Source organism: Mytilus californianus, unplaced genomic scaffold (genome assembly GCF_021869535.1).
Source record: "Mytilus californianus isolate M0D057914Y unplaced genomic scaffold, xbMytCali1.0.p SCAF_4, whole genome shotgun sequence".
Taxonomy (NCBI): Eukaryota; Metazoa; Mollusca; class Bivalvia; order Mytilida; family Mytilidae; genus Mytilus; species Mytilus californianus.
In genome coordinates, this window is record NW_026262690.1 from 35,912,289 (window position 1) to 35,940,079 (window position 27,791).

General features: G+C 32.9%; 1 protein-coding gene across 13 annotated transcripts in view; it reads right to left on the reverse strand.

Moving 5' to 3' along the window:
* LOC127698239 (putative 2'-deoxynucleoside 5'-phosphate N-hydrolase 1) overlaps nt 1–25,460 on the reverse strand; it is a 30,642-nt gene extending 5,182 nt beyond the window's left edge. For 2 of the 13 annotated variants that reach the window (XM_052201615.1, XM_052201602.1), the window contains exons 1-2: nt 6,825–6,972; nt 2,240–2,316 (exon numbers count right to left, since the gene is read on the reverse strand). The gene's annotated coding sequence lies outside the window, so the exon portion shown is untranslated. Of the gene's footprint in view, nt 1–2,239; nt 2,317–6,193; nt 6,368–6,560; nt 6,715–6,824; nt 6,973–9,505; nt 9,695–9,872; nt 10,032–10,136; nt 10,285–12,817; nt 13,015–13,184; nt 13,339–13,448; nt 13,599–24,667; nt 24,850–25,045; nt 25,185–25,309 lie in introns of those variants that run through there. The other 11 variants (XM_052201605.1, XM_052201614.1, XM_052201609.1 and 8 more) reach the window with 11 other exon arrangements.
* Nucleotides 25,461–27,791: the final 2,331 nt, after the last annotated feature.

The following is a 27,791-nucleotide window of genomic DNA, read 5'->3' on the forward strand; positions in this document are numbered from 1 at the left end:
CAAACCATGATTTATAAGAAAAACATTTTTTTACATGAAACCCCACTAGTAACCTTACTTTGGCTATGTTCGTTCAAACTTTGACAAGTGAGTAGATTTTACAAATGTCAAAGTTACTGTTTTGCATATTCCCGTTAAATACTGGTGCTAATAACAGTGGTTTGATTCCGCCAGTGTACTTTATCCGGAGGAAGAAAATCCCAGTGATTTTTATCCACCAACAAAAATTCACTAGGTTTTTCTATCCGGGTCCAGTGTAAAACATCCACCGATCATTATAAGGTTCTAAAAAGGGTTTTTTGAAGGGGAAACATATATAAAATGTGACTTTATAGTTTTTAGTGTATTTGAAACTTGCATAAATGATTTTTGTAAAAAGTGGAGAGTTTTCATCCAAGGAATGCATGTTCACACTAGTGTTTTTAAACAAGGAATGATTACACTAGTGATTTTGTACCGGAATGATTGCACTAGTTATTTTATACCGGGATTAAATACACTAGTGCTTTAGATCCATACATTGATGAAGTGATTAGTACTCATTTTCAACACACGATAACACAATAATGCTTATTAACGAATAAGATTTAAATAATTTTTCTATGCAAATCTTTAAAATCATATGCTTTTAAATTGTCACTAATTGTAATATTTATATTTATTGGATTGTTCGAAGTTTTTCTGTGTATTTGCTTTTCGGTCAACTTCTATAATTGAAACTTTATGTAAGAACAAATCTGCTCTTAAAATTTGGTTTATATCAAGTTCAATGTCTTGATCATTGATAAATTATTTTGAGTTATAAAAACATCCTCCTCATCATCATCAATATTATTTATAATTACTAGATTGACTCAGATTAATTAAAATGGTTCCTTTAAAATCATTTTATTTATTTATGTAAGCAATAAACCTGTCTAATATAAACAAAACAACGATATCAAGATCGACGCTTTCACACTATTTACATCCAATATTCTCTAGTGAAAAACAGTTACCCGGAATAAATACACGGCGGAATGAAAGTACGCTTACATTAAATATGGATCAGCAGTTCAAGGTTGACCGTTTCGTGCATTCTATTTACAAAAAAAAAAAAAAAAAAAATACATCATGCTCCTTGTATGCAGTTGTCAATATGGAAGGGTATAAGACGGACGACATTTTGAGTCAAGCGTTGGATTTGGTAGAAGAGACTAAAGATAAAAGACAATATTATAACCCAAAGTACTTACCTGTGTCAGTTTAATGAAGGTAATCATAAATGTATTTTTTATGTTACGGTTTTATAAAAGAAAAAAGAAGCCCCCCCCCCCCTTCTCGAGAATAAACAAACATTCATATTCGGACATACTGAGAGATAGGTGTGTCTGAATTAGAAACCCGACGACCGGACACGCTGAACATACAAAAATACAGATTGAATATTTAGGAACTCCCTTTGGGGGGGGGGGGGGGGGGGGGGGGGCAATCCGGGGGGGAGGGGTCCGGGAGTTAGAATCCCTGTTTTTTTAAGATCAATGCTTTAGAATAGTAGAATAGAGACATATGACTGGGATCAAAAATTTTACCTTCAAGCAAAGGAGTATTTAGGGAGCAACCATTTTAACTTCAAAAGGGGGGGGTATGGTTTTTTGTCGGAGTCAGAATTTTTTTTTCTCGCAAATCGCGAACAATTTTATTTAGTTTTTCAACGCTATCAATCAAATTATTTTTCCCTTAAAAGTCTTTTTTTTATTCAAAATAGATGCTTAATATTTTTTTCGCTATTGGAATTTCCTAAAATGTGTTTTTTAATATCTTGAAACAACTTGTAGTGAAAACTATTAGTAATTTCTTATGTTCATGCTATTTAAAAAATAATCGATTTCTATTGTAATGAATAACAATGGACAGTGTGTTCAGGATGTAGAATCAGGGGTTTCCAGAAACCCCGCTCGTCACACCTTGTGGTCAAAATCCATTGTTATTCGCAACAATAGATCTATTCAATTTACACTTGTTTCAGAAATAGAAACTATGAAGTATAACAATAGAACTGGGGTGTAAAATGTATTATTAGTTAAAAAAGCAAATATTAGAATATTATATAATAATATGACAGCCATCTAAATAAATATTAGAACAAAAGTACACAACACCGTTGCACATCTTTATGTTGAAACTGCTACACTTTTTTGATTTACGAACAAAAGAAAAAAAAGAAAGAAAGAAAACATTATTAGGAGATAAATCTTACCTGATGGCGATGTTGTCGTACTTAATGTGATGTCTTCAGGATAATCAGTCTGGAATCATCATTGATTTTAATATCATCTATAAAAATTGTACAATATGAATACACTTTGCATATAACTTGAACTGTTAAAAGGAATTAAGATTTACATAACAAAAACCGGAAAAAAAATTACTCTACTACCGGTAATTTTAAATTTCTCATGTAAAGAATCTTGTTTCGTCGTCTTTGAAATACAAATTCATGCAACAGTACAATGTAAAGATTAATTTATTATGCGTGACATGATGACAAATTTAATAGTAATTATTATATTTTCTTGAAGTGATGCATTATTTATATGTTTCTGTTCTATCTATACGACAAGGCTTAGTTTCCTTACTCGATTCAAGCAACTGACTCACTTGTGTTTTGTACTCATATGAAGCAGAATTCATACAAAACCTTTCCAAAGAAAGAAAAAGCATCATTCAAAGTTCTTTAATTTCATTATTTATGATGACCTGTCTCTCAGTAACCCACATGTCAGTGAGTGTTTACATCTCATATATCCCAGTGAACTTGAGATTAAGGATACTACCTAAACTAGAAGATCTTCTTCATATCTTAATCTTTTTTCTCCAAATTGACACAGATGGACGATTTCAAACTAGAATCTATGACAAACGTGATGATTTCAATTTTCCAATTGTCAGCTTCCCATGTCTCAGCAGTAACATACCCTTTGTAGCATTGCATTGCGTAGTCCATTTTTGGTAATATCCTTTTGGCGTGGCTCGATATTTATACATCCCGTGATTGTGTTATTGTGCTATGGTCATTTTTTATTTTCTTGTCTTTCATTTTTGCCTATGGGCGTTGTCTATAGTGTCTATATGCCATTTGTTTTCCTTCTTGACATATATGTTTGTTTTTATAGTGATTAAGATTGTAGCACAATGTTGACTGCTGTACCCCAATTTTTGTCTCGCCTTGAAGGAGTCAAAAAGCGAGAAATAGGTATGCTGTTTCCGGCGTCGGCGGCGTCAACAATGTATTAGGTTGTGATTAGGTCTAGTTTATGGCGAACCACTAGTGGTAGGTCAATGATATTTGGTATGCAGTTGTATTAGCATTGGCACATCTCATTTCCATGGAGATTATTTGGCCCTGCCCCCACAGTCATGGTCTATTGACTTTGTTACTTTTGCTTAGTTTACATGTACATGTATTAGTTTGTGATTAGGTAAGTTTATGGGGAACCACTAGTGGTAGGTCAGTGATATTTGGTATGCAGTTGTATAAGAATTGGCATATATCATTTCTCCGCCCCCTCAGTCATGTTCTGACTTTGAAACTTTTACTTAGTTTACATGTACGAGTTTGTAATTAGGTCAGTTCAAAGGGAACCATTAGTGGTAGGCCGATGTTAATTGGTATGCAGTTGTATAGCATTAGCACATCTCATTTACATGGAGAATATTTGACCCCGCCCCCTCAGTCATGGTCTATTTGACTTTGAAACTTTTGCTTAGTTTACATGTATTAGTTTGTGATTAGATCAGTTTAAGATGAACCGCTAATGTTAAGTCAATGATATTTGGTATGCAAATTTATTGGCATTTGCAAGTCTCTTTTCCATGGAGATTATATAGCCCCACCCCCTCATCATGGTTCATTGACTTTGAAACTTTTACACAGTTTACAAGTTAATGTTTGTTTTTAGGTTTGTTTAAAGGGAACGACTTATGATAAGTCAATGGTATTTGTATTAGCATTGGCACATCTCATTTCCATAGAGATTGTTTAGCCATGTACCTTCAGTCATGGTTCATTGACTTGAATATTTGCATAACTTACATGTTAAAGTATTGCTATTTTATTTCAACATTTGCATTTTACTATCAAAATTGCAAAATGGCGAGACATATCTCTGTGTAAACAGTTTATTGACATTTTGTGCCTATTTTGTCTGTTTGTTTTGTCATTGTTGTCAATATAATGGAATTCTATGCGACTGTCATACAAGTGAGAGGTTTAGCTAGCTATAAAACCAGGTGTAAACCACCATATTCTACATAAGGAAAAGCCGGTACCAAGTCAGGAATATGACAGTTATTTTCCATTCGTTTGGTGTATTTGAGATTTTGCTTTGAATATTCATTGAAGTTCGATATTTTTGTTATTTTACTTAATACATATTAAATAAATATATTACGCTCGTGTGCATATCCACACTTTATGACTCTATTAACAGGTGTGTGTTCCTGGCACAATAAAATGATGCAACACATGTATGAGGTGGAACGACTGAAATCGGCAATACATAGGTTTTACCGTCACCATCACGAATTGGTTGACCGATACGATGTATGATTAGTGTTTCAACCTATTAGTTGCATGTTTTGCGGTCTTTAGATACCAAAATAAACGTCTGAGTTGGAAGTTAGTCGATTGTGTCCGCTTTTCCCAGTTGAAATAGTTTGACTGAATAAGGACTCGCCTGGCGGTTGATGCTTGTAGGATAAGCTTACCCTGTTGGCGCAACCAGTCTCGCTCCTTTTTTGAGTTCATACGACCCTCATGTTTTTTTGTTTTTTTTTACCTTGACCATCTTAATGAGACTAGAACATCGGTAAACTACAGTTGTCTCTAATTTAACCAGCGACATCCTAAAATAATTCTTCTTGGGGAAACAACTAATGCCCATTGAAGAATATATGTCAAAATTAAAAAAAATCTTCCAAAATGGGATAAAGTTATAGCTGTTACTGTATTATACGATTCTGGTAATGTGTGGAACAAAAAATATGGATGAAACCATAAAACAGAGTTAAATAAAGCATGTGACAATGATTCAACTTAATACCAAATTAAGTAAATTTCGTGTAATTCAGTCAAAATAAAATTTGCAAACTTTCAAAATGATTGTTCAAACTTTTTCGACCATGCATTGAATGGCAACATTTTTATTCTTTTATTATTATTCAGTCTACATAATTGCATTCACAATTTGTATACTTTAAGATTAAGTTTAATAATATTTCATAGTAGATAAAGGATTGGACAATCAAGATTAAGTTTAATAATATTTCATAGTAGATAAAGGATTGGACAAAATTTATTCTAACTTAATTGATTCCAATCCTTACATTGTTTACACATATACTACATGACAGCAAACAAAACATTACACTGCATATTATAAAACAAAACGCATTTAGTAACATCACGAAGTGCATATACGTGTGAAATGGTATGTACAAAAAAAAAGGAAACAAGTTAAGAGCTATGTACCCTATAACCTTTTTTTACATAAGCCCCAACTTTATCGAATGTTTTGAGTCACTTTAATATCTTCCTGCTCTCCTTTGTCTAGTTGTAATATTATCATTACCAAATACCGGCAGTAGGTGCACATTATTTCGGTTTATATCTTAAATTAAGTTTTTCTTTGGTTTTTGTAAAATTGACAACCGAGAAAATAGTGGAAGGTATCTTAGTAAAGTGATCAACAGTGTGGGTCGTTCACAAAACATTAATTTTGTTATATATGCGTTTAAAGAGGTTATATACGTGTTGTGTCATTGAACGAAGCTATACTGCTACATTAATAGATTTTCGCATATACATTTAAAATTGATTTGTCACAACTAGATTGATTTAGTGTAAAACGTCACAGTATAAAATATATCAAAATGTAAAAAAAGAAAGATAATTCTTGGAAATTCTGCTAAAAAATATTGCTTGTTATTCCATGTCGGCATAAAACTCAAAGCCATGATAAGAATAATGAAACACGTTTTTTTTCGTAGGGTATACTTTTATTAACGAATGCAGTTGCTATGATTTCCGTACGCGTTTGCACAGGATGTGTCTATAGAAAAACCACTCCAGTTTAAAAATGTATACACACAAAAATATAAAACGTTGATAGAACAACATCAATTAGTTATGAACCATCCATGGTCAACTTACCTTCGTTACAACTTAACTTAATCACATCCAATCATCAATCAACTTTTTATTTGTATTCACCTTTACAAATCCATTCCATATGCACAAACATTGTTCATGTTTTTTTTCTCTCGAAAAATTTCCCTTCTATCCTTAATTATAATGAAAAAGAGGTAAATGACCTTAATAATTTCCTTCCGTATTAAGTAAGAATACTGTGAGTATCATATTATAAAATGAAGAATAACTTAACGTGGTAAAAACCTAACAGGAGTTGCTATATATTTAAATACATTCCTCTCTCAAAAGTTTACAGTCTAGTTGGTCTCCATCACTTAATTTGACGCTCTAGCTTCAACACATGATATTGTGGAAACGTGATGCTTACCAATATACATGCATGCACAGCAGTTTCTGATCTAACAGTTGTGTAAGCAAACACCACGCGAAAAGTTATTATTCGAGTGGTTACCACTGTATATTCTTTGTGGCTGATACGTTTCTGTATCTCACTTCCTTCTATTGTTTAGTTAAGTTTAGTTTAGTTAGGTTAAATAACTTCTGTTCATTGATCAATTATGTCAATCAGCTAAATATAAGATAATTTTAGTTATAAAATCGTGTGTTGAAAATGTATCTGTTTTTTACTTACATTTTCTCTGCCTCGTTTTTGGGGATAGACGTCGATATAATGTGTGTGGATTAATAGCATTAGGGAAGAAAATATCCCAGTAAATGTCAATTCACGCAATCCTTTGTTATGTGCAGTCCTCTGTTTACATTTCAACGGATGACACGCATCAACAGGTCTAGTACAAATGTATACGTATAATTTAAATCATGGGTCAGTTCAAAGCATTAATTCAATTACAAACAAAAATAAAAAAAGAGGGGCGAAGGATAGCAAAAGGATACTCAAACTCATAAGTCAAAAACAAACTGACAATGCCATGGCGTAAAAAAATATGAAAAATACATAAAAAAACAAACAACAGTATACGAAACGCAACACTGAGCAACACGAACCCGCGGGGTGATTTTATGTGCTCGTGTTTAAATCATGAACAAGTATATACCACGGAGTATAAATACCGGACAGTGGCTGCGTATCGAAGGGAGAAAAAAGGAGGCCGAATATAATAAATTCAGAATCAATCGCCATTCTTTCCTGTTTTGTTGAATCAAATACTTCATTTGTTCTATGAAAATATTATTTTCCATATTTTGTTTTTACAATGAGTAGTGCCAAAACCTTTATTTAATATTTTTCTCTTTGTAAAAAAACTGTGACTTGTATAATTATGCAGATGACAATACCCTTTCAAAATCTGGTTCTTCTTTGGCATTAGTTATTAAATCCTTGGAGGAAGACAGCGGTTCACTAATTTCATGGTTCTCTCAAAAAAAAATGCGGCTAATCCAGAAAAATTTCAAGCCATACGATTGGTAGTAAAACACATAAAAACAACATAGTCTTCAACTTAAATGGAAACAACATCAAATGCGATGATGAAGTAAAACTACTTGGAGTAACCATTGATTTTAAGCTCGACTTTAACCAACACATATCTACATAGGAAAAATTGCAACATATGTTTTCATATGTTTAACATATGTTTTTCATATGTTTGAAAACATATGTAAACATATGTTTAGGCCCGACATGAAAACATATGTTTTCGAACATATGGAAAACATATGAAAAACATATGTTGCAATTTTTCCTGTGTACATATCATGCCCGACTCTAAATAAAATTTACTTACTTACTTACTAACCTTCAACTAAAGTAAAAAATTAAGGAATGTTGAAGGGAGGCGAAACAATAAAGCCGTTACTATCAAATTCAAATAAATATTTGACTACACTGCCAAATTAAGGTAAACAAGTTATATAGTTTCCTTGAAACAAATGAGTCTTAAGGCACAACATAACAAATATTTCAGCGATTTCACAAAGATATTGTAAAAATTACCGTTAAGTGCCCAGCAAATGCATGCAACAGACCATTCACGAATGAACCAAAGGTTCGTGTGTCACTTCCAAAAATTTAAAATCTTGATTTTCTTCTTCTAACATTCTGCTTACCCTTACGAAGCACGCGAGATCACCTCCAGTTTTTGGCGGGGTTCGTATTGCTCAGTCTTAAGTTTTCTGTAAATTGTTTGTAGGATGTAGAACGTTGTTTGATTTTTTTTTCGTCGTTTTTCTTTATGGCCTGGTCTTGTCTGTTTTTCTTTGTTAATCAGATTAATTAGGAACTATGAGCAGGTAAAACATATTTTTTTGCCAGCTGGTGTTCCTATCAAGTTGCCTCATAGACTATGTCGTGTTTTCTAAATACTGCGAAATTTCATTGGACACCAGAGATCCACGAGCGCTGAAAGTATCATAATTACTGACAGTGTGAGACAGACATCAATGACCTGATGCATTAACAAAAGCAGCATCACCGACTGCATTTGACACCTCAGGATCTGGCGCACTAACATCATCATTGTTCTTTTTAAAAGCGTCTGACAATCATAGTGTTTCATATTTCATCTATGTGTTTGTCTTATCCGAGGGTTGTTTCAAATAATCATTAAGCCTCATTTATGATACAGTTTTTGATTTTAGCTCATTTATATGTTTTGGAGTTTAGTGTGACGTCTATTTTCACTGATCTAGCACACAATTTTATTTAGGGGCCAGCTGAGGACCACCTCCGGGTGCAGGATTTTCTCGCTGCATTGAAGACCCATTGATGGCCTTCGGCTGTTGTCTGCTCTTTGGTCAGGTTGTTGTCTCTTTGACATATTCCCCATTTCCATTCTCAATTTTATTTTATCGCTATGTATTCCAATCAGAATAAGCTCTGAAATTACACAACTTTTTTATGACGCACCAGCCAAGTTGAAGCTATCTGGGGCCCTTATGGAACAATGTATTGTGCATACAACTTTTTAAATGTTTAAATCATTATGACTTTAATTTGTGTTTCAAAAAATTGGATCATAATCAATCAAATTTCAAAATGTTCTAAATTTTTCCTCTCTCAGCTCAATACCGATGACCTTTATATTTTGCGACACTTAACACAAACAGGAAGTTGTCTAAGTGAGTTTTTGGATTGGACTAAATAACGATATGGTGTATTCAACTAGGCATCTATCTGTCTTCATATAGTCTAACCCTTTCATTGTGATCCAAGATATGCATATTTTATGTGGTCCATTTCAAGGTCCATTGTCTATAGAAAAACCACTCCAGTTTAAAAATGTATACACACAAAAATATAAAACGTTGATAGAACAACATCAATTAGTTATGAACCATCCATGGTCAACTTACCTTCGTTACAACTTAACTTAATCACATCCAATCATCAATCAACTTTTTATTTGTATTCACCTTTACAAATCCATTCCATATGCACAAACATTGTTCATGTTTTTTTTCTCTCGAAAAATTTCCCTTCTATCCTTAATTATAATGAAAAAGAGGTAAATGACCTTAATAATTTCCTTCCGTATTAAGTAAGAATACTGTGAGTATCATATTATAAAATGAAGAATAACTTAACGTGGTAAAAACCTAACAGGAGTTGCTATATATTTAAATACATTCCTCTCTCAAAAGTTTACAGTCTAGTTGGTCTCCATCACTTAATTTGACGCTCTAGCTTCAACACATGATATTGTGGAAACGTGATGCTTACCAATATACATGCATGCACAGCAGTTTCTGATCTAACAGTTGTGTAAGCAAACACCACGCGAAAAGTTATTATTCGAGTGGTTACCACTGTATATTCTTTGTGGCTGATACGTTTCTGTATCTCACTTCCTTCTATTGTTTAGTTAAGTTTAGTTTAGTTAGGTTAAATAACTTCTGTTCATTGATCAATTATGTCAATCAGCTAAATATAAGATAATTTTAGTTATAAAATCGTGTGTTGAAAATGTATCTGTTTTTTACTTACATTTTCTCTGCCTCGTTTTTGGGGATAGACGTCGATATAATGTGTGTGGATTAATAGCATTAGGGAAGAAAATATCCCAGTAAATGTCAATTCACGCAATCCTTTGTTATGTGCAGTCCTCTGTTTACATTTCAACGGATGACACGCATCAACAGGTCTAGTACAAATGTATACGTATAATTTAAATCATGGGTCAGTTCAAAGCATTAATTCAATTACAAACAAAAATAAAAAAAGAGGGGCGAAGGATAGCAAAAGGATACTCAAACTCATAAGTCAAAAACAAACTGACAATGCCATGGCGTAAAAAAATATGAAAAATACATAAAAAAACAAACAACAGTATACGAAACGCAACACTGAGCAACACGAACCCGCGGGGTGATTTTATGTGCTCGTGTTTAAATCATGAACAAGTATATACCACGGAGTATAAATACCGGACAGTGGTTGCGTATCGAAGGGAGAAAAAAGGAGGCCGAATATAATAAATTCAGAATCAATCGCCATTCTTTCCTGTTTTGTTGAATCAAATACTTCATTTGTTCTATGAAAATATTATTTTCCATATTTTGTTTTTACAATGAGTAGTGCCAAAACCTTTATTTAATATTTTTCTCTTTGTAAAAAAACTGTGACTTGTATAATTATGCAGATGACAATACCCTTTCAAAATCTGGTTCTTCTTTGGCATTAGTTATTAAATCCTTGGAGGAAGACAGCGGTTCACTAATTTCATGGTTCTCTCAAAAAAAAATGCGGCTAATCCAGAAAAATTTCAAGCCATACGATTGGTAGTAAAACACATAAAAACAACATAGTCTTCAACTTAAATGGAAACAACATCAAATGCGATGATGAAGTAAAACTACTTGGAGTAACCATTGATTTTAAGCTCGACTTTAACCAACACATATCTACATAGGAAAAATTGCAACATATGTTTTCATATGTTTAACATATGTTTTTCATATGTTTGAAAACATATGTAAACATATGTTTAGGCCCGACATGAAAACATATGTTTTCGAACATATGGAAAACATATGAAAAACATATGTTGCAATTTTTCCTGTGTACATATCATGCCCGACTCTAAATAAAATTTACTTACTTACTTACTAACCTTCAACTAAAGTAAAAAATTAAGGAATGTTGAAGGGAGGCGAAACAATAAAGCCGTTACTATCAAATTCAAATAAATATTTGACTACACTGCCAAATTAAGGTAAACAAGTTATATAGTTTCCTTGAAACAAATGAGTCTTAAGGCACAACATAACAAATATTTCAGCGATTTCACAAAGATATTGTAAAAATTACCGTTAAGTGCCCAGGAAATGCATGCAACAGACCATTCACGAATGAACCAAAGGTTCGTGTGTCACTTCCAAAAATTTAAAATCTTGATTTTCTTCTTCTAACATTCTGCTTACCCTTACGAAGCACGCGAGATCACCTCCAGTTTTTGGCGGGGTTCGTATTGCTCAGTCTTAAGTTTTCTGTAAATTGTTTGTAGGATGTAGAACGTTGTTTGATTTTTTTTTCGTCGTTTTTCTTTATGGCCTGGTCTTGTCTGTTTTTCTTTGTTAATCAGATTAATTAGGAACTATGAGCAGGTAAAACATATTTTTTTGCCAGCTGGTGTTCCTATCAAGTTGCCTCATAGACTATGTCGTGTTTTCTAAATACTGCGAAATTTCATTGGACACCAGAGATCCACGAGCGCTGAAAGTATCATAATTACTGACAGTGTGAGACAGACATCAATGACCTGATGCATTAACAAAAGCAGCATCACCGACTGCATTTGACACCTCAGGATCTGGCGCACTAACATCATCATTGTTCTTTTTAAAAGCGTCTGACAATCATAGTGTTTCATATTTCATCTATGTGTTTGTCTTATCCGAGGGTTGTTTCAAATAATCATTAAGCCTCATTTATGATACAGTTTTTGATTTTAGCTCATTTATATGTTTTGGAGTTTAGTGTGACGTCTATTTTCACTGATCTAGCACACAATTTTATTTAGGGGCCAGCTGAGGACCACCTCCGGGTGCAGGATTTTCTCGCTGCATTGAAGACCCATTGATGGCCTTCGGCTGTTGTCTGCTCTTTGGTCAGGTTGTTGTCTCTTTGACATATTCCCCATTTCCATTCTCAATTTTATTTTATCGCTATGTATTCCAATCAGAATAAGCTCTGAAATTACACAACTTTTTTATGACGCACCAGCCAAGTTGAAGCTATCTGGGGCCCTTATGGAACAATGTATTGTGCATACAACTTTTTAAATGTTTAAATCATTATGACTTTAATTTGTGTTTCAAAAAATTGGATCATAATCAATCAAATTTCAAAATGTTCTAAATTTTTCCTCTCTCAGCTCAATACCGATGACCTTTATATTTTGCGACACTTAACACAAACAGGAAGTTGTCTAAGTGAGTTTTTGGATTGGACTAAATAACGATATGGTGTATTCAACTAGGCATCTATCTGTCTTCATATAGTCTAACCCTTTCATTGTGATCCAAGATATGCATATTTTATGTGGTCCATTTCAAGGTCCATTGTCTATAGAAAAACCACTCCAGTTTAAAAATGTATACACACAAAAATATAAAACGTTGATAGAACAACATCAATTAGTTATGAACCATCCATGGTCAACTTACCTTCGTTACAACTTAACTTAATCACATCCAATCATCAATCAACTTTTTATTTGTATTCACCTTTACAAATCCATTCCATATGCACAAACATTGTTCATGTTTTTTTTCTCTCGAAAAATTTCCCTTCTATCCTTAATTATAATGAAAAAGAGGTAAATGACCTTAATAATTTCCTTCCGTATTAAGTAAGAATACTGTGAGTATCATATTATAAAATGAAGAATAACTTAACGTGGTAAAAACCTAACAGGAGTTGCTATATATTTAAATACATTCCTCTCTCAAAAGTTTACAGTCTAGTTGGTCTCCATCACTTAATTTGACGCTCTAGCTTCAACACATGATATTGTGGAAACGTGATGCTTACCAATATACATGCATGCACAGCAGTTTCTGATCTAACAGTTGTGTAAGCAAACACCACGCGAAAAGTTATTATTCGAGTGGTTACCACTGTATATTCTTTGTGGCTGATACGTTTCTGTATCTCACTTCCTTCTATTGTTTAGTTAAGTTTAGTTTAGTTAGGTTAAATAACTTCTGTTCATTGATCAATTATGTCAATCAGCTAAATATAAGATAATTTTAGTTATAAAATCGTGTGTTGAAAATGTATCTGTTTTTTACTTACATTTTCTCTGCCTCGTTTTTGGGGATAGACGTCGATATAATGTGTGTGGATTAATAGCATTAGGGAAGAAAATATCCCAGTAAATGTCAATTCACGCAATCCTTTGTTATGTGCAGTCCTCTGTTTACATTTCAACGGATGACACGCATCAACAGGTCTAGTACAAATGTATACGTATAATTTAAATCATGGGTCAGTTCAAAGCATTAATTCAATTACAAACAAAAATAAAAAAAGAGGGGCGAAGGATAGCAAAAGGATACTCAAACTCATAAGTCAAAAACAAACTGACAATGCCATGGCGTAAAAAAATATGAAAAATACATAAAAAAACAAACAACAGTATACGAAACGCAACACTGAGCAACACGAACCCGCGGGGTGATTTTATGTGCTCGTGTTTAAATCATGAACAAGTATATACCACGGAGTATAAATACCGGACAGTGGCTGCGTATCGAAGGGAGAAAAAAGGAGGCCGAATATAATAAATTCAGAATCAATCGCCATTCTTTCCTGTTTTGTTGAATCAAATACTTCATTTGTTCTATGAAAATATTATTTTCCATATTTTGTTTTTACAATGAGTAGTGCCAAAACCTTTATTTAATATTTTTCTCTTTGTAAAAAAACTGTGACTTGTATAATTATGCAGATGACAATACCCTTTCAAAATCTGGTTCTTCTTTGGCATTAGTTATTAAATCCTTGGAGGAAGACAGCGGTTCACTAATTTCATGGTTCTCTCAAAAAAAATGCGGCTAATCCAGAAAAATTTCAAGCCATACGATTGGTAGTAAAACACATAAAAACAACATAGTCTTCAACTTAAATGGAAACAACATCAAATGCGATGATGAAGTAAAACTACTTGGAGTAACCATTGATTTTAAGCTCGACTTTAACCAACACATATCTACATAGGAAAAATTGCAACATATGTTTTCATATGTTTAACATATGTTTTTCATATGTTTGAAAACATATGTAAACATATGTTTAGGCCCGACATGAAAACATATGTTTTCGAACATATGGAAAACATATGAAAAACATATGTTGCAATTTTTCCTGTGTACATATCATGCCCGACTCTAAATAAAATTTACTTACTTACTTACTAACCTTCAACTAAAGTAAAAAATTAAGGAATGTTGAAGGGAGGCGAAACAATAAAGCCGTTACTATCAAATTCAAATAAATATTTGACTACACTGCCAAATTAAGGTAAACAAGTTATATAGTTTCCTTGAAACAAATGAGTCTTAAGGCACAACATAACAAATATTTCAGCGATTTCACAAAGATATTGTAAAAATTACCGTTAAGTGCCCAGGAAATGCATGCAACAGACCATTCACGAATGAACCAAAGGTTCGTGTGTCACTTCCAAAAATTTAAAATCTTGATTTTCTTCTTCTAACATTCTGCTTACCCTTACGAAGCACGCGAGATCACCTCCAGTTTTTGGCGGGGTTCGTATTGCTCAGTCTTAAGTTTTCTGTAAATTGTTTGTAGGATGTAGAACGTTGTTTGATTTTTTTTTCGTCGTTTTTCTTTATGGCCTGGTCTTGTCTGTTTTTCTTTGTTAATCAGATTAATTAGGAACTATGAGCAGGTAAAACATATTTTTTTGCCAGCTGGTGTTCCTATCAAGTTGCCTCATAGACTATGTCGTGTTTTCTAAATACTGCGAAATTTCATTGGACACCAGAGATCCACGAGCGCTGAAAGTATCATAATTACTGACAGTGTGAGACAGACATCAATGACCTGATGCATTAACAAAAGCAGCATCACCGACTGCATTTGACACCTCAGGATCTGGCGCACTAACATCATCATTGTTCTTTTTAAAAGCGTCTGACAATCATAGTGTTTCATATTTCATCTATGTGTTTGTCTTATCCGAGGGTTGTTTCAAATAATCATTAAGCCTCATTTATGATACAGTTTTTGATTTTAGCTCATTTATATGTTTTGGAGTTTAGTGTGACGTCTATTTTCACTGATCTAGCACACAATTTTATTTAGGGGCCAGCTGAGGACCACCTCCGGGTGCAGGATTTTCTCGCTGCATTGAAGACCCATTGATGGCCTTCGGCTGTTGTCTGCTCTTTGGTCAGGTTGTTGTCTCTTTGACATATTCCCCATTTCCATTCTCAATTTTATTTTATCGCTATGTATTCCAATCAGAATAAGCTCTGAAATTACACAACTTTTTTATGACGCACCAGCCAAGTTGAAGCTATCTGGGGCCCTTATGGAACAATGTATTGTGCATACAACTTTTTAAATGTTTAAATCATTATGACTTTAATTTGTGTTTCAAAAAATTGGATCATAATCAATCAAATTTCAAAATGTTCTAAATTTTTCCTCTCTCAGCTCAATACCGATGACCTTTATATTTTGCGACACTTAACACAAACAGGAAGTTGTCTAAGTGAGTTTTTGGATTGGACTAAATAACGATATGGTGTATTCAACTAGGCATCTATCTGTCTTCATATAGTCTAACCCTTTCATTGTGATCCAAGATATGCATATTTTATGTGGTCCATTTCAAGGAGATTTTATCAAAATCTTTTTTTCAGATTGACTTATTTTACTAGTCGAGTGTGTAAAAAAAATTGCCGACGTTATAGATGTTCTGACTATATTTAAGGTCATATATCCCTTTTTGCCTTTGAATTATTGCTTGGGATGTCGTGTTCCCTTTTCAAGATATCAATACGGTCGAGCGCTTTATACGGAAGCCTTAATATGAACCTCATGTAATTGTATTTTGAAATGATAAAGTCTAGGTTGTATAACATTTATCCGGTCACTCCCCTCGTGGTTACATATGTAAAGGTACAACAAAGTCCACTTCTGTTTTTAAAATGGCCGACATGCTCTTTTACAGAACACCAACAAAGTAACTAAAGCCTGCGCCTGGTCTTGAGTAACTGCACGATAGCATTTCGTCAGAAATTCAGAAATATCCCTCTACGTTAGCGTGTTTCGTGCAAGATCTGTCCTATAGTGCTTTTATTGTTAAAAAGAAGATCTGTGCTATATGATCATATTATTTTGAGAGAACTCTTCAATATGTTATATTAAAATTTTATCTTTGGCAATTCATAATTTTACTATAAACAACTGCCAAAGACAATATTTTGATTTAACAAATAAAATATTTTGCAAACTATTTACGCGTCTCAAAGATAATGATTATATTGAAATATTTACTTGTTTCCAATATAGTTATAAGTTTGAAATATTTACTTCTTCCCAATAAAATGGTTAGCGATTGTCCAAAGCAGTAGCTACAGTATTCTTTTATATGATTGTGATCTGTTAAAATGTAATGAATCCAAAATTGTTTAAAAAAATTATTTTACTACATCATTGTACTTAACTAATACTAGATTAAAGAACGAGTTTACTTACTATATAGTCATTGTAAGTCTCATACGAAGTAAATGCTACATTCTCAATGGCAACTCATGGTATTCTATTTCTTTCCTAAACACCAATGATGACATTACTTCTGTAAAAATCATAATTACGACAAATTAGTAAATCAAATTACATTTCTAAGTTTACCCCTCTATAGGTTGCAATTCTGTAAATACAGACAATGCAATTTCCCATAGGAACTCCCTTTGCGGCTAAAACTGTGACACTTTTACTATGAAGTTTCGTGAAAAATAATATCCCAGAACGGAAAGTTTATATGCACTACTATTTTATTCAAAGGTCAAAATATAGGGCTGTGCGGCATATTTTCAACATTTATATGCCCTGAACTTCTAAGAGTTTAAACTTATACTAAAATTCTATACTACCCTTACCTCCATTTTTGGACCTCCTAAGAATTAAAATTTAGCCGCTACCATGTTTTTCTATACTGGTTACATTCCCAAGTGATGTCTCTATGAGATGAAACACAGAGATCATCAATGGGAACCAGTACGTTAACAAATTAACATACCTATGAATATTAAATATCTCCCCAAAAGAGGCGTGGTTTGAGAAACAGCTGCATTTACAAAGTGCAACCTATACAAACATTTATTCAAATAGAAAACTCTCTAAAAACACTTTTTCTCACAACAATACTTATTTATCAGAATTATAGCCTTAAAGAAATCACTGCATATACTCTAAGTCTCCTTTTACAGTACATTTTATACCCCTACCCCTGTTTCAATTTTTTAAAGATTTTGAAAACAAGACTCTAATTATTGCCAGCTTACCCTATGTGCATGTTTTCTGACATGAACTGTCTAAAACCTGTTTGAAACTATTCTGATAACAAATTGAAAGCATTTTAGAATACTATAAATGTATTGTTTAGTAGTTAAGCATTCCAACATTCAAGATTATACAAAGTATCCAATCCTGCCTGTGTCTCCAGTCCACATCTTACTGTATGCCTATTTGTCAATGAAAGTTCACAATTTCTGCCTCAAATGGTCAGTTTAGAATTCTTGTCACAACAGTATCATCCCTAACCATATATCTAACATAAGTTAGTGAATATATGTCCTAGAAGTGTTTAAACAAAGCCATATTTGCAAAAGTTGTATTTATGAAGATATCAGTCTGGTGCATAAATTCACTAAAAGTTTGATTGAAATGACTGCTTACATCTGATTTTTGCATAACTTCCTAGCACAGTTATTGTTTACTTTATAAAAGACCTTTAAAATAAAAAAATCATAGCATTTACAAGTTAAATTATCTGTTTTATGACTCAGGGGTAGGCATTTTTCTCTGTGTTTTGCCCCTGGGGCCTCACATTTCCTAATTTTTTTCCCTGTTTCTAGCAATGTGGAATATTTACTACATATTTAGGATAGAACACACTATTGTAAGTTTTACTGAGGTCTTTTTGTAATTCTAGCTTGTACTTTTTTATGCCGCAGTCACAAAAAAGCACATTTAGGCGTTACGGCTTACTTTTGGGTTATCGACAGGACAAAAACACCCCACCAGAAATATTTAGGAAGGATCAATGAGTTGCAATTACTGCGAAGAGTAAATATAAGCACTTCTAAACAATTTAAATTACAAATAGGCATATATTATGAATTTATTTTGAATTCAGGGCTTTAAGTAAACCATGCATACTGTAAACTGTGAATTTATGCTGAGTCATCATAGTTAAGGCCCAGGATTTTCTCAATCTTCATGAAATATTTATAAAACTTCATATTTGAGTTAAATTCTTTAAAATCTCTGAGATAAACCAGATTTTGTGAAATTCTGTATGTTCTATTTTTTAACCCTATATAGGTTGCAATTCTGTAAATACAGACAATGCAATTTCCCATAGGAACTCCCTTTGCGGCTAAAACTGTGACACTTTTACTATGAAGTTTCGTGAAAAATAATATCCCAGAACGGAAAGTTTATATGCACTACTATTTTATTCAAAGGTCAAAATATAGGGCTGTGCGGCATATTTTCAACATTTATATGCCCTGAACTTCTAAGAGTTTAAACTTATACTAAAATTCTATACTACCCTTACCTCCATTTTTGGACCTCCTAAGAATTAAAATTTAGCCGCTACCATGTTTTTCTATACTGGTTACATTCCCAAGTGATGTCTCTATGAGATGAAACACAGAGATCATCAATGGGAACCAGTACGTTAACAAATTAACATACCTATGAATATTAAATATCTCCCCAAAAGAGGCGTGGTTTGAGAAACAGCTGTATTTACAAAGTGCAACCTTAAAGATTGGGTTTACAAACTTAGTGCTCTTGATTAGCAAAAAAAACCGTCAAATCTCTTCAAATGCAAAGCTCTTGTTTAAACTTTTGTTATTTCATGAATACAGATTTTTCTAATAAATGAACTGGTTGGAAATTACATCACATGAAACGAGCAAATCTATTATCTTATCTACAGCAGACATAATCAGAGTCACTAATAATAAAATGAATTGATGAATATCGAATAAACGTAAATACATTGTAATGTACAAACATATTAAAGAACGGGTAAGAGAATAATCCTGTTATAAGTTATTTTTCTATTAGATCGTTTGAAGATTCGCTCGATGACGAATTAGATAAAACTGAAATTAGTATTGAAAATTCATATGAAGAATGGAAAAGTTAATATTGTAACAATTACTTAAAATATTAATTATTTCTGAAGATATGGTTTTATGTTGTTATTCTGTACCATGTATTTGTGCAATCTAAAGAGTATATTTTTGTAATCTGCCTGCACATGGTCCTGATCAGATATGTAAAAGCATTTTTCTCTTAGATCCATTAAAACTTTGCTTACATTAACGTGGTTGCATTCATGACTTTAGGTAATTTCTTACAATACACAACAGGAATGAGTGCAATATAGGGAAAACCCTGATTGTAAAGGGTAATGAAACTGCAAGGTTTGTTCCAGTAAAAAGATGATTGCAAATCTTACATGAAATGTCAGAGATTCCATAAGTTGGGGTTATTTTTCAGTTCTACATTATTTTTCTTATCCTTCAACATAAAAATAAATTAGAGAATATATGACATATACCATATATTAACCAATAGTTAATAATTACATAAACGGTATGAAATTTAATGCACCAGATGAGCATTTCGACAATTAATGTCTCTTCAGTGATGATCGAGGCCAAAATATCGGAATATCCAAAATAAATCTAAAACAAATGTTTAAGAGTGTAACCAAAACGGACCTATGATATAGCCTTATCCGTACAAGGAATCAGGGCTTTGCATGAGGGAGATATATTCCTAATTAAAAAATAATTTCAAAAATTTTATAACAGCAACCTTTCTAAAATTGTCCATTTATAAATTTTGAAATTATAAAGAAACAAAGATTTCAACTCCCTCAGGCAAAGTTGGCCTTTGATGGATTTTTCAATTGTTTAGGTCCTTTTTAGTTGTATAGTTCTTCGTCTGTTTCGGTTTTATTCATCCTTAGCTATCAAATATTCGGCTTTGAGCGTTCCTGATGAAGGTAAATCCAGAAAAGCGCTTCCGACGCATGCAATTTATAACGTGTTGTTCTTATTTTTTACATCACTGGGTCGATACCTCTACTGGTGGACTATCAGTCCCCGAGGATATCATCAGCTTATTAGTCAGTACTTCGGTACTGACATGATTTAAAACAAACCTTTCTAAAATTATCCGTTTATAAGTTTTGAAACTATTAAGAAACGAAGGTTTCAACTCCCTCAGGCAAAGTTGGCATTAGATAAATTTTTCAATTGTTTAGGTCCTTTTAAGTTGTATAGTTCTTCAACTGTTTCGGTTTTATTCATCCTTGGCTTTCAAATATTCGGCTTTGAGCGTTCCTGATGAAGGTAAATCAAGAAAAGCGCTTCGGACGCATACAATTTATAACGTGTTGTTCTCATTTTTTACATCACTGGGTCGATACCTCTGCTGTTTGACTATCAGTCCCCGAGGGTATCAAATTCATATGGTGAATGGAAAAGTTAATATTGTAACTATTACTCAAAATACTAATTATTTCTGAAGATATGGTTTTATGTTGTTATTTTGTACCATGTATTTGTGCAATCTAAAGAGTATATTTTTGTAATCTGCCTGCACATGTTCCTGATCAGATATGTAAAAGCATTTTCCTCTTGCATCCATTAAAACTTTGCTTACATTAACGTGGTTGCATTCATGACTTTAGGTGATTTCTTACAATACACAACAGGAATGAGTGCAATATAGGGAAAACCCTGGTTGTAAAGGGTAATGAAACTGCAAGGTTTGTTCCAGTAAAAAGATGATTGCAAATCTTACATGAAAATGTCAGAGATTTCATAAGTTGGCGATATTTTTCAGTTCTACATATTTTTTCTTATCCTTCAACATAAGAATAAATTAGAGAATATATTACATATACCATATATTAACCAATAGTTAATAATTACATAAACGGTATGAAATTTAATGCACCAGATGAGCATTTCGACAATTAATGTCTCTTCAGTGATGCTATAGGCCAAAATATCTGAATATCCAAAATAAATCTAAAACAAATGTTGAAGAGTGTAACCAAAACGGACCTATGATATAGCATTATCCGTACAAGGAATCAGGGCTTTGCATGAGGGAGATATATTCCTAATTAAAAAATAATTTCAAAAATTTTATATAACAGCAACCTTTCTAAAATTGTCCATTTATAAATTTTGAAAATATAAAGAAACAAAGATTTCAACTCCCTCAGGCAAAGTTGGCCTTTGGTGGATTTTTCAATTTTTTAGGTCCTTTTTAGTTGTATAGTTCTTCAACTGTTTCGGTTTTATTCATCCTTGGCTTTCAAATATTCGGCTTTGAGCGTTCCTGATGAAGGTAAATCTAGAAAAGCGCTTCGGACGCATACAATTTATAACGTGTTGTTCTCATTTTTTCATCACTGGGTCGATACCTCTGCTATTGGACTATCAGTCCCCGAGGGTATCAAATTCATATGAAGAATGGAAAAGTTAATATTGTCACAATTACTTAAAATACTTATTATTTCTGAAGATATGGTTTTATGTTGTTATTTTGTACCATGTATTTGTGCAATCTAAAGAGTATATTTTTGTAATCTGCCTGCACATGGTCCTGATCAGATATGTAAAAGCATTTTTCTCTTAGATCCATTAAAACTTTGCTTACATTAACGTGGTTGCATTCATGACCTAGGTGATTTCTTACGATACACTACAGGAATGAGTGCAAAATAGGGAAAACCCTGATTCTAAAGGATAATGATACTGCAAGGTTTGTTCCAGTAAAAAGATGATTGCAAATCTTACATGAAAAAGCATTTTTCTCTTTGATCCATTAAAACTTTGCTTACATTAACGTGGTTGCATTCATGACTTTAGGTGATTTCTTACAATACACAACAGGAATGAGTGCAATATAGGGAAAACCCTGGTTGTAAAGGGTAATGAAACTGCAAGGTTTATTCCAGTAAAAAGATGATTGCAAATCTTACATGAAAATGTCAGAGATTTCATAAGTTGGCGCTATTTTTCAGTTGTACATTATTTTTCTTATCCTTCAACATAAAAATAAATTAGAGAATATTTGACATATGCGATATATTAACCAATAGTTAATAATTACATCAACGGTATCAAATTTAATGCACCAGATGAGCATTTCGACAATTAATGTCTCTACAGTGATGCTCGAGGCCAAAATATCTGAATATCCAATGATGAAGGTAATTTTAGAAAAGCGCTTCTGACGCATGCAATTTAATACGTGTTGGTCTCATTTTTTACATCACTTGGTCGATACCTCTGCTGGTGGACATCAGTCCCCGATGGTACCATTAGCTCATTAGTCAGTACTTCGGTACTGACATGAATTACAATAAAGATTTCTATAATTGTCCGTTTATAAATTTTGAAATTATAAAGAAACTAAGGTTTCAACTCCCTCAGGTAAATCTAGAAAAGCGCTTCAGACGCATGGAATTCATAACGTGTTGTTTTCATTCAAACTAAGGTTTCAAATCCCTCAGGTAAATTTAGAAAAGTGCTTCGGACGCATGGAATTTATAACGTGTTGGTCTCAGTTTTTACATCACATGGTCGATACCTCTGCTGGTGGACTATAAGTCCCCGAGGGTATCATCACCACCGTAGTCAGTAAATCGGTACTGACATGATTTTTAATAAACCTTTCTAAAATTGTCCGTTTATAAATTTTGAAATTATAAAGAAACTAAGGTTTCAACTCCCTCAGGTAAATCCAGAAAAGCGCTTCGGACGCATGAAATTTATTACTTGTTGTTTTCATTATTTACATCACTGGGTCTAGTAATGTTGAAGTTGACTACTATGTATACAGCACATAATCAATGGCTTAAAAGAACATGCTAAATGTTTCGTTCATTTACTTTGGACTGACACCTAAAAAAAATAAGAAGACTACCATATGATTATGTAGACAAACTTAGGATACAAATGCCGGTGTCGTGGACTAAGATAAATTCACAAGATTAGTTTAATATGTTACTGAAACACCCTGATTAGATAAGAATATCAGAAGTGACGAAGTATGTAGAGACGTAAACGCCACAAATAAAAATGTACCACAAATGGTTATTTTTCCTCAAAAGTATTTCAAAGACCAAAAATCAAAATAAAATTTGCAAACTTTCAAAATGATTGTTCAAACTTTTTCGACCATGCATTGAATGGCAACATTTTTATTCTTTTATTATTATTCAGTCTACATAATTGCATTCACAATTTGTATACTTTAAGATTAAGTTTAATAATATTTCATAGTAGATAAAGGATTGGACAATCAAGATTAAGTTTAATAATATTTCATAGTAGATAAAGGATTGGACAAAATTTATTCTAACTTAATTGATTCCAATCCTTACATTGTTTACACATATACTACATGACAGCAAACAAAACATTACACTGCATATTATAAAACAAAATGCATTTAGTAACATCACGAAGTGCATATACGTGTGAAATGGTATGTACAAAAAAAAAGGAAACAAGTTAAGAGCTATGTACCCTATAACCTTTTTTTACATAAGCCCCAACTTTATCGAATGTTTTGAGTCACTTTAATATCTTCCTGCTCTCCTTTGTCTAGTTGTAATGTTATCATTACCAAATACCGGCAGTAGGTGCACATTATTTCGGTTTATATCTTAAATTAAGTTTTTCTTTGGTTTTTGTAAAATTGACAACCGAGAAAATAGTGGAAGGTATCTTAGTAAAGTGATCAACAGTGTGGGTCGTTCACAAAACATTAATTTTGTTATATATGCGTTTAAAGAGGTTATATACGTGTTGTGTCATTGAACGAAGCTATACTGCTACACTAATAGATTTTCGCATATACATTTAAAATTGATTTGTCACAACTAGATTGATTTAGTGTAAAACGTCACAGTATAAAATATATCAAAATGTAAAAAAAGAAAGATAATTCTTGGAAATTCTGCTAAAAAATATTGCTTGTTATTCCATGTCGGCATAAAACTCAAAGCCATGATAAGAATAATGAAACACGTTTTTTTTCGTAGGGTATACTTTTATTAACGAATGCAGTTGCTATGATTTCCGTACGCGTTTGCACAGGATGTGTCTATAGAAAAACCACTCCAGTTTAAAAATGTATACACACAAAAATATAAAACGTTGATAGAACAACATCAATTAGTTATGAACCATCCATGGTCAACTTACCTTCGTTACAACTTAACTTAATCACATCCAATCATCAATCAACTTTTTATTTGTATTCACCTTTACAAATCCATTCCATATGCACAAACATTGTTCATGTTTTTTTTCTCTCGAAAAATTTCCCTTCTATCCTTAATTATAATGAAAAAGAGGTAAATGACCTTAATAATTTCCTTCCGTATTAAGTAAGAATACTGTGAGTATCATATTATAAAATGAAGAATAACTTAACGTGGTAAAAACGTGGTAAAAACCTAACAGGAGTTGCTATATATTTAAATACATTCCTCTCTCAAAAGTTTACAGTCTAGTTGGTCTCCATCACTTAATTTGACGCTCTAGCTTCAACACATGATATTGTGGAAACGTGATGCTTACCAATATACATGCATGCACAGCAGTTTCTGATCTAACAGTTGTGTAAGCAAACACCACGCGAAAAGTTATTATTCGAGTGGTTACCACTGTATATTCTTTGTGGCTGATACGTTTCTGTATCTCACTTCCTTCTATTGTTTAGTTAAGTTTAGTTTAGTTAGGTTAAATAACTTCTGTTCATTGATCAATTATGTCAATCAGCTAAATATAAGATAATTTTAGTTATAAAATCGTGTGTTGAAAATGTATCTGTTTTTTACTTACATTTTCTCTGCCTCGTTTTTGGGGATAGACGTCGATATAATGTGTGTGGATTAATAGCATTAGGGAAGAAAATATCCCAGTAAATGTCAATTCACGCAATCCTTTGTTATGTGCAGTCCTCTGTTTACATTTCAACGGATGACACGCATCAACAGGTCTAGTACAAATGTATACGTATAATTTAAATCATGGGTCAGTTCAAAGCATTAATTCAATTACAAACAAAAATAAAAAAAGAGGGGCGAAGGATAGCAAAAGGATACTCAAACTCATAAGTCAAAAACAAACTGACAATGCCATGGCGTAAAAAAATATGAAAAATACATAAAAAAACAAACAACAGTATACGAAACGCAACACTGAGCAACACGAACCCGCGGGGTGATTTTATGTGCTCGTGTTTAAATCATGAACAAGTATATACCACGGAGTATAAATACCGGACAGTGGCTGCGTATCGAAGGGAGAAAAAAGGAGGCCGAATATAATAAATTCAGAATCAATCGCCATTCTTTCCTGTTTTGTTGAATCAAATACTTCATTTGTTCTATGAAAATATTATTTTCCATATTTTGTTTTTACAATGAGTAGTGCCAAAACCTTTATTTAATATTTTTCTCTTTGTAAAAAAACTGTGACTTGTATAATTATGCAGATGACAATACCCTTTCAAAATCTGGTTCTTCTTTGGCATTAGTTATTAAATCCTTGGAGGAAGACAGCGGTTCACTAATTTCATGGTTCTCTCAAAATAAAATGCGGCTAATCCAGAAAAATTTCAAGCCATACGATTGGTAGTAAAACACATAAAAACAACATAGTCTTCAACTTAAATGGAAACAACATCAAATGCGATGATGAAGTAAAACTACTTGGAGTAACCATTGATTTTAAGCTCGACTTTAACCAACACATATCTGCATAGGAAAAATTGCAACATATGTTTTCATATGTTTAACATATGTTTTTCATATGTTTGAAAACATATGTAAACATATGTTTAGGCCCGACATGAAAACATATGTTTTCGAACATATGAAAAACATATGGAAAACATATGAAAAACATATGTTGCAATTTTTCCTGTGTACATATCATGCCCGACTCTAAATAAAATTTACTTACTTACTTACTAACCTTCAACTAAAGTAAAAAATTAAGGAATGTTGAAGGGAGGCGAAACAATAAAGCCGTTACTATCAAATTCAAATAAATATTTGACTACACTGCCAAATTAAGGTAAACAAGTTATATAGTTTCCTTGAAACAAATGAGTCTTAAGGCACAACATAACAAATATTTCAGCGATTTCACAAAGATATTGTAAAAATTACCGTTAAGTGCCCAGGAAATGCATGCAACAGACCATTCACGAATGAACCAAAGGTTCGTGTGTCACTTCCAAAAATTTAAAATCTTGATTTTCTTCTTCTAACATTCTGCTTACCCTTACGAAGCACGCGAGATCACCTCCAGTTTTTGGCGGGGTTCGTATTGCTCAGTCTTAAGTTTTCTGTAAATTGTTTGTAGGATGTAGAACGTTGTTTGATTTTTTTTTCGTCGTTTTTCTTTATGGCCTGGTCTTGTCTGTTTTTCTTTGTTAATCAGATTAATTAGGAACTATGAGCAGGTAAAACATATTTTTTTGCCAGCTGGTGTTCCTATCAAGTTGCCTCATAGACTATGTCGTGTTTTCTAAATACTGCGAAATTTCATTGGACACCAGAGATCCACGAGCGCTGAAAGTATCATAATTACTGACAGTGTGAGACAGACATCAATGACCTGATGCATTAACAAAAGCAGCATCACCGACTGCATTTGACACCTCAGGATCTGGCGCACTAACATCATCATTGTTCTTTTTAAAAGCGTCTGACAATCATAGTGTTTCATATTTCATCTATGTGTTTGTCTTATCCGAGGGTTGTTTCAAATAATCATTAAGCCTCATTTATGATACAGTTTTTGATTTTAGCTCATTTATATGTTTTGGAGTTTAGTGTGACGTCTATTTTCACTGATCTAGCACACAATTTTATTTAGGGGCCAGCTGAGGACCACCTCCGGGTGCAGGATTTTCTCGCTGCATTGAAGACCCATTGATGGCCTTCGGCTGTTGTCTGCTCTTTGGTCAGGTTGTTGTCTCTTTGACATATTCCCCATTTCCATTCTCAATTTTATTTTATCGCTATGTATTCCAATCAGAATAAGCTCTGAAATTACACAACTTTTTTATGACGCACCAGCCAAGTTGAAGCTATCTGGGGCCCTTATGGAACAATGTATTGTGCATACAACTTTTTAAATGTTTAAATCATTATGACTTTAATTTGTGTTTCAAAAAATTGGATCATAATCAATCAAATTTCAAAATGTTCTAAATTTTTCCTCTCTCAGCTCAATACCGATGACCTTTATATTTTGCGACACTTAACACAAACAGGAAGTTGTCTAAGTGAGTTTTTGGATTGGACTAAAT